Genomic DNA, 13,385 nt, shown 5'->3' with positions numbered 1-13,385 from the left:
ATATTAAAAGTTCAATTGAATACCATTACAAATATGCTTGAACAAAAGAGGAATTTTAATACTTTCAATTCTTATCATGAGATTTGTGACTTGTGTGGAGGTTATCATGCTACTCATATATGTAGGCAAGCACAAAATGAACGTTATTATAATGAATTGGGGCATTACAATCCTTATTTTGATTAAAATGGATCTAATTGGAGTAATTCTTATACTTATGGTTGGGATAATCAATGTGCATATAGTAATTCTTCATGTTTTTATGATTACCAACTCGAATTTATCCAATATGAATCTAAGTCATCTTGAAAATTATCAATAGAAAGATTAGCTAATGCACCTTTACCTTGGCAATTAGAAAGTGAGCCATTAGCTAATGATTCTAATCTATTTTAGGAGTTAGCCATAGAAAATTTTCTAATCAATTTGATTTAGCTATGGAAAAGCTAGCTAATGCAACCTCTGATCGTTTTACTAGGATTGAGGATAGATTAGATAAGTTAACTCCTCATTTTGATAAAATAAAAGATCAATTGCATGTTTTGTGTGAAATTATTTCTTCTAATGATATGCAAAATGACCCTAGCATGAATGGTAAGCATGTTGCAAGTGAAAATGGATTGCATTTTGATGCCAAATGATGAATTTAATTTGAATTTCAAAGAGAAAATATCCATTTTACATGATAGTACCTTTGGAGCTAATGTCAAATCTCAAGAAGTGAGCTTTAACGACTCATTGTTAACCCCTCTTGAGGAGCATGTTGAAATTATAGGTTCTAAACGTATTATTGCTCAAGAAACCCTCATGGCATCTCCTTTGGTGAGTACTCAAATAATGCACATCCAAGGTAATATCTATGAGTCACTTGAGATTGGTAAGTCACTTCCATTTTTACTCTTATTTAGAAATATGACTTATGTGATCAAGTCAACTTTTAATGATCCACCATGACCTAAAATGGTGGATTATTCTTTAACAAAATCTTCTTGAAAAATGAGGTTAAATAGTCAAGCTAATAACTATAAACAAGCACTTGTTGGGAGGCAATCCAACAGTATTTTTAGTTTCATGTCTTTGGTGTGTTTTAAGTGTGTTTGTCTCTATTTTATAGGTTTGAAGAATAAAGACAAAAGGAGTGCTTTCAATAGAGATTTGGTGTGCAACCACAACAAATCACCTATTACGCTAGGGGAGTATTCCTTTTTCTTTCCCTTTACCTTTTCACGTTGAGGATATTGTATAATTGAAGTATGGGGGTGAATGGTTGAAATTGGATGCATTCCTTGGTATTCATGCAGAAATTGATGTATTTGTTAAAAATTTGGATAGATGGTGATGTTGGTAAGTGTAAATTGTTGAAATTTGAGATTGTTAGCAGGGAGTTTCATCCAGTTATAAGAGGAAACTCTGTCCAAAATTTTTCCAAAAATTTGTTGCTAATAGTGTTTTGTGGTTGTGTTTTAGTCGAATCACGCCAAAAGTACATAAAGAGAATCATTTCTAATTCTTTTTATCTCCTTTCTTATTGAGTATAATGTCAAATTTAAGTGTGGGGGAAGGAAGTTTAAATTTTAATTGATGCTTTCATACTTTTTGACATGACCTTGTATGAACGGACTTTGAGATTGTTATTGTGTCAGTCTAGACTTTTAATTAGGAAAAGTAATATCTTATAAAGTGGAGTTTATCATGTCAAAATTTCTTTAAGTTCATGAAGTATATTATTCTTAGTATGTTTGTGTTAATAGTGTGATTGGTGTGATTGATGAATGTGAAGCTTTTCTTGTGATTTTCCCCTTCATTCTAGTTTTGCAAGGATCAAGTAATGTTGGTTTTGTCTTTCACAAAAGAGAAAAAAGAGAAAGATTGCTTGATTATTGATCATACAAAATCTACTCCAATGATTCGAAATACTTAGTAACCAGGGGTCTTCATTTAAAAATGTCGACTTTTGCATAAAACGATACTAGAATTAAGAGTATGTAATGTAGCGAGAGTTTGTGACTTGATCGAGTAACCGGGGGCATTCATCTACCAATGTTTGCTTTCGCATCAAAAGACAAGCTCACTACTTGAGTAAAGCTTAATAAGAGCAAGAAAAAGAAAAAAATAAAAAAAATAAAAAGAGCAAAATGTGTGATCAAATTGTGAAAATTTTCTTAGTTCTTGTCCTTGTTGGCTTTAGTTCTAAGGGAAGGTTACATGTTTAGTCTTTGCATTTGTTGATTATGCTAGTTGCATGATAAGCATGATTAGATTAGGGATGATACATGGTATTAGACTTAATCAAATGATGGTATGATAAGCTTTCCTTTGTCTGATATATATTATCGAGTACTAGAATTGGGATTCGAAGTTCACACAATGATCATTTCTTTTGTACCTTAACACATGAGTCTCTATTGTGTGCAATTCCACTACTTTGGATCATTAGCTTTGGTTTATTTTTGTCCATTGCTTGAGAACAAGCAATGATTTAAGTGTGAGGGGTGTGATAAGTGCTTGTTTTGCATATTTATGTATGGTTGTTTTTGTGTATTTTAGTGTGTTTTCATTTAAATTTGAGTCAAATAATTAGGTTTTTAGTTAAGTTTTGCATTTTGTGGTTAAGTAAGAAAAATTGCATTTCTATGGATTTAAGTGCTCAAATTTCATCTTTTTTTATAAGTTTTGATAATTCAATCATCACTTGAAGGGAAGTGAGAAGATACTTGCATGATTTTTGATGATTTGAAGTGGAAATCATGTGACATGAAGGACCAAAGGATGAAATGCAAGCAAGAAACAAGAAGAAAAGCATTGGCAGCAATGATATATTTTGGTACATTGGCTATAACCTGAGCTACAAATCTTGGATTGAAATGCTTCTTAAACCATTTTAAAGCTAAGAGGAAGAACTACAATTCTTATGAAGGCACCAAAATCCAGTTCTTACATTTTCATGGCCAAAAGTCCAAATTACTAAAACACTTTTCTTCAACAATGCTTTCTGACTAGTCATTAGTATTTTGGCCATAACTCAGTCCACAGATCTCGAAATGACTTGATTCTTGAGCCATTGAAAATCTATCTCAAAGGGCTACAACTGTTGTGCTTTGCATAAGAGCTAGTTCAGCAGAAACAAGGAGCAATCCATCAGAATAGCAGCATAACTTGTGCAACTTGCACAATAATTGAGCCTTTCCTTTTCCCTATAAAAGGGACTCCTCTTGGACGAATTTTGTAGAGAAAAAGGGGGAGAAAAACACCGTTAAAATGTATATCTAAAACTAGAAATCCTCAGTTTTTCTAGTCTAGGTTAGATTAGTGTAGGATTAGTTTAGAATTAGTGGGTTGTTCTTCAACTCTTGTATTAGCTCAACAAGAAAGCAAAGAGAGATGAAAATGGAGAAGTTGAGCTCTAGTGACAGGGTTTGATCTCTCTTAACACTTAAACTCTTGTATTTGATTCCTTTGTTAGTTTTAATACAAGATTGGATTGTATTTTCATTTGCTTTATGTTTAGCTAAAGTTTCATGCCTTGGGTTGGATGAACTTGCTATGATTTGTTTGTGAAATTTGCTTGGGAGGATAATGCTATTGCTTTGAATTAGTTATTTAGCATTTTTGTTCTTACGATCATGATTAACTGGCCATTAGTTGTGATTATTTGAAGATACGGGTTTACCAATGATAGTTGTAATTCAATATTAGTTCAACGATGTGCTAAGGTTAGGTAGTACACTCACAAAAGTAGATGTACACCTTTGTGGCATGTTTTATAGTAATTTCATAGAAATTCATGAACTTATAGCTAATTTCATAACCACAAGAGTAGATTTGGATTAGTTATAAGTATAGTTGATTCACTACGATAGTAGGTTTCACATACATAAAGAAATTATGCCATAACTAACTGAGGTAGTATTGTTCAATTACCCGAGAGTAGTGTTCAATTACCCAAGTAACTGAGAGTGGTTAGGAATTCCATTCCCTAAGAGCTTTCTATTGTAGTTTTCACTTCATATTTTCTTATGTTTGTAGCTTAGATTTACTTGACTTGCATTTATGAGCGTGTAAATAATAAAGGAGTTCGAATAGCATCGGTAATTGATCAATCTTCCTTATGGGATCGACCCTTAATATTCTATACTCAAACATGACCTGTATACTTGCAGTTGTGTGTGGGGTATTTAGAAAGTTACAAATTTCAAACTTGAGGTATAGATTGTTTTTATATACACACCCCACCCTTTGTAGATTCACCATGACCTGAGTTGGTGGATTACTCTTTGATAAAACCTCATTGATAAGGAGGAAATAAAGTCGAGCTTAACGACTTTAACCAAAGCGCTTGTTGGGAGGCAACCCAATGATTTAGTATTTTTCTTGTGTTTTTGGTGTTTTTCATGTTTATATAGTGTAATTTGTATTTTATGTATTTTGTAGGTCGCAACATCAACAAGGTTGTAAATATGGTCAAAATTTCGCCTTTCCTCTTAGATAAGTCATAAAGGGAGTTTTCATGCTTATATTATGCATTTTAGGCATGGCATGCATTTTGAGTATTTGATGTTAATTATAGTGTATTATGCATGTATGTGTGTGGTTTGAGTTCAAAATATGGTGAATGAAGTGTGTTTGTATTGTTAAGTGTTGAAACGATCATGTTTAAACAAGACGAAGTTGATTTGGAGGATATTTTTCTAAATGTTGGATAAAAGTGTTAATTTCGAGATTCTGGTCAGAATCCCTTTGAGAAACCCTCGAGGGATTCGCCAGGGCAACCAAAATTCTTCTCCAAATGCATTGCCCACAATCCACAGCACAAACCACAGAAAAATCGCGCACGGTTTCTGGTTGGGCAACGATTTTAAGAAGCAAAAATGGCTCTTTTCCTTCATTTTCTTCTTCCCCTTTTATAACCAAGTTCCAAAACCACAAACCCACTTCATCAAATCTCCATTTTGCACCATTTAAAGCCCCCAAAATCACCACAAAATCACTTCAAAACATCTTGTGACCAACATTCAAGCATCAAACATCATCAAAAACACCAACTTTGGAGGATTTGAGTCAAGCATCTTAGGGTTCTAGAATGTCGCTTCCTTCAATTTGGAGTTCATTTGAGTTAAGCTTTTGGGGCTTCATGCATCATTTGGCTTACACATCATCACTCTACATGTCCCATGTAAGTCTCTTGACTTTATTTGGCTCAATCAAAATTTCACCATAGTCAAATTTTCTTGAATTTTTGGACGAATTTCTTGGTGAATTTTTGGTGAAATTTGTTGTTGTTTTGATGCTTAGTTGAGCTCATTTAACTTCCATAAGCATGTTAATTTTCCTATTGTGGTTAACATTGGTGCAAAGTGAGGAATTAGGCAAAATACCATTTCTTGAATTCTTTGCTAAATAGGCAATTTTAATGAGGAATTTGTTTAGCTTCATTATGGTTATTGTTGGCCTTATATAGCATTTTTTTATGATGTATAAGTGCTTATTTTTCAATATATGAAGCTAATTGTGAATTGCTAATTTGAGGTCTCATGGTAAATGCAAATTCTAGAATAATTTTGGAGCTCATGTCTTAATTATGATGTTTTGAGGATATAATGTATATTATTGGAGTTATTTATGCCATTTGGTGATGATTTTCTTTTGGAAAATGTGCTTTTCTTAATGTTTGAAATTTTCTTGTCAACTTTGAATTGGTGCTTTAATAGTTTATACTCTTCAATTAAGGTTGCTATGAAATCAATACCGATATTATCCGAAGGAAAAGAGGAGCAACACATACAAGAGGAGAGGGCACAAGAGGAAAAGCACCTTAGGATACAAACTCCAACTTCACCTCAACCTTAGCATGGAGATGAAACAATTCATGGGAAAAAAGTGCCCATTCTTGACTTTGATCTTTTTATATTACATTTGTTGTGAAACTTGATGTTGCTTGTAGCGTGTTTTTCATATTTTCTTAGTTGCTTTACTTCAACTATAACTACTCACTCTAGTTGAACTTCATTTTTCTTGGTATGATTGTTGGAATGATAAGACATCGTCACATGGTCTCGATTGTCAATTGCTTGAAAATAGGGGAGTATTGCTTTCTCCTTTATCGTTTTCCTATTCTTCACATTGAGGACAATGTGAATTTTAGGTGTGGGAGAGAGGAATAACTTTAGGGGAATAGGTGTAAATCTTTTGTGACTATGTGATGATAATTATTGACTAAAATTGTATCGGAAATGTTGGAATCATTTTTGAAATACTACCATATTGAAAAATTTTTCAAATTTGGGTTTGCTGATAGGGAGTTTTGTCTTATTATAAGGGCAAATTCTATCAAAATTTTTTAAAAATCTTTTCCAAATTTCCACTGTGGCCTAAAAAGTTTGAGAAAAGTCAACAAAATTTTACTCTCAAAAAATTAACTCCCCTACTTGTTGGATTTTGAAATGTACTTTTGAATGATTCATTTCCCATTTAACTTAGAATTAGTTATTATGTAGTTAGGATTTTTGCATTTTAGAAAGTATATTTGGTAAAGTAGAGAGAATTATGCTTCTATTTGCTTGTTTAATGAGATTTCTTCCTTTTACTTAAACTTACAACTAGGTGATTGATACAGTTAATTAAGTGGTACTCTTCCTACTATATATATTGTTTTAAGAGGGACTGTATATCTTTAAAGTAAAAGAAAAAATAAAAAGAAAAGGAAAGAAAAGGAAAAAAAAAAGAGTGTAAAATAAGAGTTTTACTCCAATGATTCTTGTACTAAGTAATCGAGAGTTTTCATCTAAAAATGTCAATTTTGCATAAAAAGGTACTTGAATTAAGAGTAGTTGAGTGACTTGAGTATGCGAGTGTTGAGTAACTGGGGGCCCTCACTTAAAAGTGTCGATCTTCACGTCAAAAGGCACTCTCGTAACTTAAGCATTTGTTGATAATTTGTGTGAATAGTTCCCTCTTTAAGCTTAAGTTTTGAGAAAAAGCTGGTTGTAAGAGAGTATTAATTATCTTTTGACCGTATGAATTGCTTATTTGTGCAATTGAGTTGGGGTGAGCGATTGAATTGAATATGGTTAAATTCAAGTATCTTTGTCTCTCCTTTATTGAGTATTATGAGTATTTAGTGTAATTTGAATGATTGTATAATGATTAATTACTGAGTTATGGGATTTGAATTTGAAAAAGCATGTTATTGACTAGGCACTTGAATCATTGGTTGTATAGTTGTTCATATTGCCTGAGGATAAGCAACGATTCAAGTGTGGGAGAACTGATAATGGTTCAGTTTACTATCTTTTTGAATGTGTTTCGTATTGTTTTTGAGTCAATTTGTAAGATATTTGGTAAGAATTGTCCATTTAATGTCACTAAATTGCACCTTCACTTGATAAATGAATTGTTTGTGATTTTTATCATTTTACTTGCAAAGTTTCTTTGTTTTCTGTAGGTAAAATGATCAAGTTTAATGGGACGTGAAATGAGCGAGGATATAAAGCTTGAGGAGTCACAACAAATGCTAAGTGAAATGGTGCAAAGGAAGAAAGAAAACAAAAAAAGAGAAGATGAATCCATGGCAGAAACCGCAGATGGCATCCAGAATGGTGTTTTCATAGTTGCTCTGCACAATTCCTTGGAGAATCCCTCCAGGGATTCATCCAAGGGATTCCTGGCAGCTGCAAGTTGCCAACTTGCATGCTTCTTGCTTCTTTCTTTATCTTGGACAAGACACAAAAGAACAATTTGTACCAACTTTTGGAGGATCTAGGAGCTTCTTTTGTTGACTTTTAACAACAAAGAAACACATTATTGAGTAGAGAGATTGGCTCTTGAAGACCAAGAATATATACTACATAGTTCTTCTAGTTTGAGGGTGTAGTGAGCTCAAATTCGCTTGAGAGAGGAGAAAGAGTTTGGAGAAAGAAGAAGAACCAAAGGGTTGTGTCTTGCCCTTTGAGGCAAGACACAAACCCTTAACAAATGTAACTCTCTTTATTTTACCTTATGTTAGTATAGGTTAGTGTAGTATAATCTAGTTGTGGTTATTCATTCTTGTATTGACTCAATGAGGAGGCCAAGGGAGATGAAGAAGGAGAGGTTCAAGAAGCTCTAGTGACAAGGGTTTTCTTCTTTCGACATCTTTCTATTGAACTCTAAGTTTGTCAATGTAAGATTTAGATTTTGTGTTTGTAATGTTATTTTAAAGTGCATGCCTTGGGTATTTGGTTGAACTTTCTATGATTGTTTGGTGTTGATTTCTTGGCCAATTGATGCTATTATCTTGTTTGAGTTATTTAACACTTTTGCTCTTATAATCATAATTAACTGGCCTTTGATTATGATCATCTAAAGATGTTAGACTTGCAATAAAAATTGAAATTTGACGCTAGTTCATAAAAGTGTTAAATCTAGGGAGTACACTCACGAAATTAGATGTACACTTTTGTGGCTTTTGTGGCTTTGTTCCATGTAATTTCATAGAAGTGAATGAAATTGTAGTTGATTTCATGACCACGAAAGTAGATATGAGTTAACTATAGGTATAGTTGGTACACCGATAAAAGTGGGTATCACGTATATTAGGAAATTACGTCATAACTTAGCCGAGATTTTGGTACTCATTTGGTTAGGGAGTTGTAATAGCATGAATAGGTAGGGATTCCATTACCCAAGGAGCTTTTATTTTCATTTATCTATCCATTTATATCTTAGTTTATTTGTTTTAATTTGTTGATAGTCTAAATAATAGAGAAACTTTAGTAGTGCCAGTGCTTGCCCGTCTTTCTTGAGAGATCGACCCTTAATACCCTATACTCGCTCTCGATTCGTATACTTGCGGAAAATAGCGTGTGGGGTATTTAGAATGTTATAAATGTAAAATTTAACTGTGGAATGAGCATTATTATTATATGTATACCCTGCGCTCATCAATTTGTATGTATAATTTAATTCTATGAATATCTTCAATTATGTAGTAATTGATATGATTTTTCTATTATCAAAATGTCAAAAAGATTTAGGAATACTAAATGATAGATATCAAAAAGATAGATGCCCATTTGTATATTGGATGTTTTCAATTATATTCACCCACATAATGCTTTACGCATTTGTGATCAGTCATGGTTGATTTTGGATGAGATTTAGTTAGATTTAAACTTTAAGAAAAAAAAACAACAATAAACTCATATTTTAGAAAAATATAATATGTAATTTTAGTAAGTTATTAATTTATTATATGAATAGGTCCAAAGGACTATATAAAGTTTTCCAAAAAAATTATTATCTTATTATTTTATCAAAATTATTAATTTAGCTCGCTAGCCCAAGTCGGGACTAGAAAAAAGTATTTTTAATAGAGTTTATTAATTTATCGAGTATTATTTTATGGAGATATATATATATATATGTATTGCAGGAACGGTTTTTCGAATGGTTAAATTAGAATGCTCCTAACTCATTCCTTTTTTAAATAGAATTTTAAATTTCTTTAATTGTTATGTATCCTTTCATATCTCTTTTGAATTTAAAAAGTATGAAATGGGTCCACTTATAGAAGGATTTGATTTGAAATCCATTTATTTGAGGTAAATAAAGAGACATCACCAAACTTACTAAAAGTAGAAAAGTAAATAACAATATTTTAGCTTCAACTTAGTAATCCTAACTAAAAGGACAAGTTATATAGAAAACATAAAGAAAATAATATTCATTGGTCATGGATTAAAAAAATCAGGAATGATACCATTTGTGAATCTTAAATTATGAAATCACTAAATAAAAAAAAAGTAGTATTGGCGTTTCAACATGAAAATTTTTATTCGAAATCTGTATTTTTGATGAAAAATAATATTAAAAACAACACCAATTCTACCAAAAATTTAAAAAATAACAATGCAATTTAAAGCAAAGATATGGAACTTTTGACCCTTAACTATATCTATTTAATTTGTATACATTTGATCCAAATTCGACCTTAATTAAATTTGAATAAGAGTGCAAAATCCAAACGCTAAGATTAGCATTGGGTATTATTGATTATTTTATGTACTCTTATTGTCTTCTTCATATGTAAATCTACAATTGCTATGTTATTTTTATTTTTTTGGTAGTTAGTTTATAAGATATTATCAGTTTTTTGTTTGCATTTTTAAATGCCAATATTTGCATTCATTGTGATCAATCTTTGGTTTTATATGCTTTTCATGTTATGAGAGGTAAGCTAAATATATAGTAAAAATGTTTAAATAGAATTGTAGGTGATGGTTTTCTTTTTCTCTTTTGCTTCAAATTTTATCTTTTCAAATTTATTTTGAAAATACAAATATAAGTACATTTTAAAATTGTAAAACCAAATTGCAAGTTATGGATTTTTTTGGCTTCAAATTTTAACTTTTCAATTTGGAGGTTGAATATAGATTCAACAACAATATTTCTCCTTTGAAAATTTGAAATCTTTCAATTCAAAATTAACTAAATTTGGTGTTTTTATACTTTTGTATTGAATTTTCATTTTTATATTTTACTAGCCAAATTCACTTTATAATAGTGTAACATAAACATATGCTAAGTTATATTTTGAATAAATAATAAAGAAATATAATAGAGAAATATTGGGTGACAAGGATAGGAAGCTAGAGGCTAGTTTTATTGTATTGTATATCTTGTCTTGTATATACAAAGAAAGAGAGGTTACTGTAGCAATCTCTCTTTTTGCCATGTGTATAGCCTCTTCTTTTGACAAGTGTCATTTTTTATTTTTAGTTGGATTTTTTGCTCCACCATGTTCTTTGGCTAACCAAAAGTCATAAACATCTCTCCTTCCAATTTTTCTCTTCTTCCTTTTTCTGCCTCTATCTTCAACCCTCATCTCCTTCTTTTTTCTTCATCTTTCTTTTTTCCCATTCAAATTTTTTTCTTTATAATTAATTATATTAAGATTATTTTCTTACTATGTTTTTAGGTGATTATTGTTGACTACGGAAATGTATCACAACAATTAATTGATTTATTTTGTCACTTCCTCCTCCATCAATTTTAACTTTTAAATCCAATATTTTGCTTTTTCCCCTCTTCTTTTCTTTCATCCCAATTTTTCTCTGCTTTTCCACCTACTCAGTCGGTGCATCTTTTCCTTTTCTCTCTATAATTAAATGACTATATGTTTTTCTTGCACGAGAATGGATATTTCTTTTCTTTCTTTGTTCAAAAATCATGATTCATGATCATCTTTTTTTTAGCAGAAACATAGAGAATAGATTTTTTACCTCCGCTACTCCTACTATCTGGTGTGTTTGGTTTCCTTTTTATTCCTATTTTTACCCCCGTTTCATGCTGCCATATGTGGACTCAAGTTTTTTTTTTCGCTAACTGTACTTTATTTAGCCTTTATCATTTTTCTTTTTTTCCCTCTTTATCATGTTACCATGATGTATTTATTTATTTATTTTGGCTTGATCTCCTTGATATTCATTAAGCCTTCAATTATTTTGGTTCTGCAAGTCAATTTTCCTTTTGTGAGGTTTGTCTTAAATCTAAATGCAAAATTTGTGTTGTGCATTTCTGACGTTTTAGTTCCCTTTCAATGCATAATTAAATCTAACACTTCATCTAGTAATTCTTTGGTACTAAATTTTTGTACCCTTTTTATGCATTGAAAACCTTCCATTTCAATTTCTTCCAAGTTTTATTGTGAAATTGTAAGATGGGAGTTTTTACATGATGGTGTCTTATTTGAAAAGAAAGAGTGGTGAAATTTTATGGATTTGTAATTATAATAGCATGATATTTGAGTTTTATGAAGCATATACCATTTATGTTAACATTGAACTGGTTTTGCATTTTTCATGTGTTTGGTTTTTAAATTCTTTATTGTTATTTATCCATACAATACAACAATATATCTCTACTACATTACAATAGGCAAGTTGGAGCAAACTTTTGGAACATTCTACTAAAAATAAACCTTATTTTTTAGGCTCATTTTTTAGGAATTGTAATTGCTCTTAATTTGAAAGCAAATTATAATGTGATGCATTTTAACCAGAATTTTATAGGTAGGGATAAGCTGTGCTTGCACAGCCTGATTCCTTTTAGTTTGTGTGTGTATGTATGTGTGTATATATATATAAACATACATAGATGTTATAATATGTCAAAATTAAAACGAGGGATGGATAGTGGTACGTTCCCCCATCCCTTGCCCCATTTGAGGCAGGGTTAAAAAAAATCCCCCACTCCCACCCCTGCCTCATTTCTCCTCCTCAGGGTGGGTTGGTTGCCATATCTAACCAGCTGTTTGGCATACACTACGGAATAGCAATAGCAATGGCTATCAAAAATTCTTCAATGGCAATGAGTATTGCCAAAACCTTATTGATTGTTTGGTATTTAATCAAAAGGAATGGGTTTTCAAAATTTTAATTTTTTTTTCTTTTTCCCTTCTTCTTCCTAAATTCCAATACTAAACCCCAACCACCATCACCACCAACGTGGCAAGTCCACCACTTCAACTAGTTCAAAAAATTTATAAGCCAAATGACTATCAAAACAATCATCTCACTTTAGAGAAGTTAAATTTAAAATTAATTTGACATCAAATTGTCCAATAACACATGGAGTCAAACTTAAAATCTTGAAGACCAAAAAAAAAAAACACACACACACACACAAGGTGATGCTATGTTTTGCCTGCAAATCACAAAATTAAGGGTGTTAAGGTTTCATAAAGAAAAGTTTGTCAAAGTCACAATAATTGCCAAAAAAAAAAAAGCTTCACCCAAGCAACAATGGCCACCAACACCACCGCACCTACTGGCCATCAAAAGAAAAGAGAAAGAAAAAGATTGGAGGAGAGAATAAAGGAAAGGAAGGAACATGAGTATGCTTACAAAAACACAAAAAGAAAAGGAAAAAAGGGGAAAAAAAAGAGTACAAGAAGAAAGAAAGAAAGACTGGCGTCGCTATGGACAGATAGCCGTATCTTCATTCTTTTTTGTATTTTTCTTATGTCATTTAGTGTTAAATTCGTCAATGGGGTTCATTCCCCGACAAATTGGTCAGTAATGACCATCACCTACTTTTGGGTTTTTGATTGTGATTGAACAATACCCATAGAAGTATATCAAACATCATCTATGGGTATAAAGCACTTTCTATACCCATTGAAGAGTAGAAAACCCACCAACCAAACGGTTGGTAAATCTTTTTTGAAAGTTGGTCTTCTATCAGTTTCATTTAGAAATGGTTCCACATCAAAAACCACTCAAGAAAAAAAAAAAAAAGCAAAAAACGACAATAGCCAATTAATCTGCGAATTGTCGCACTCGAAGATGATGAATCGGATTTTCCAAAGCTTTAATATACGGATAAGCCATTTTTACCAATACAAATAA

At 31.6% G+C, this 13,385-nt stretch overlaps 1 long non-coding RNA gene across 1 annotated transcript; it reads left to right on the top strand.

Moving 5' to 3' along the window:
* The first annotated feature begins 4,541 nt into the window (after window positions 1-4,541).
* Window positions 4,542-8,189, top strand: LOC140009585 (uncharacterized). The gene is made up of 2 exons (XR_011817067.1): window positions 4,542-5,173; window positions 5,728-8,189. It is a non-coding gene; the product is annotated as an uncharacterized lncRNA (long non-coding RNA).
* Window positions 8,190-13,385: the final 5,196 nt, after the last annotated feature.

The sequence above is a fragment of the Coffea arabica genome, chromosome 6e (genome assembly GCF_036785885.1).
Source record: "Coffea arabica cultivar ET-39 chromosome 6e, Coffea Arabica ET-39 HiFi, whole genome shotgun sequence".
Classification (NCBI taxonomy): Eukaryota; Viridiplantae; Streptophyta; class Magnoliopsida; order Gentianales; family Rubiaceae; genus Coffea; species Coffea arabica.
The sequence above is the reverse complement of the archived record's forward strand: the minus strand, read 5'-3'. Positions and strand labels throughout refer to the sequence as shown.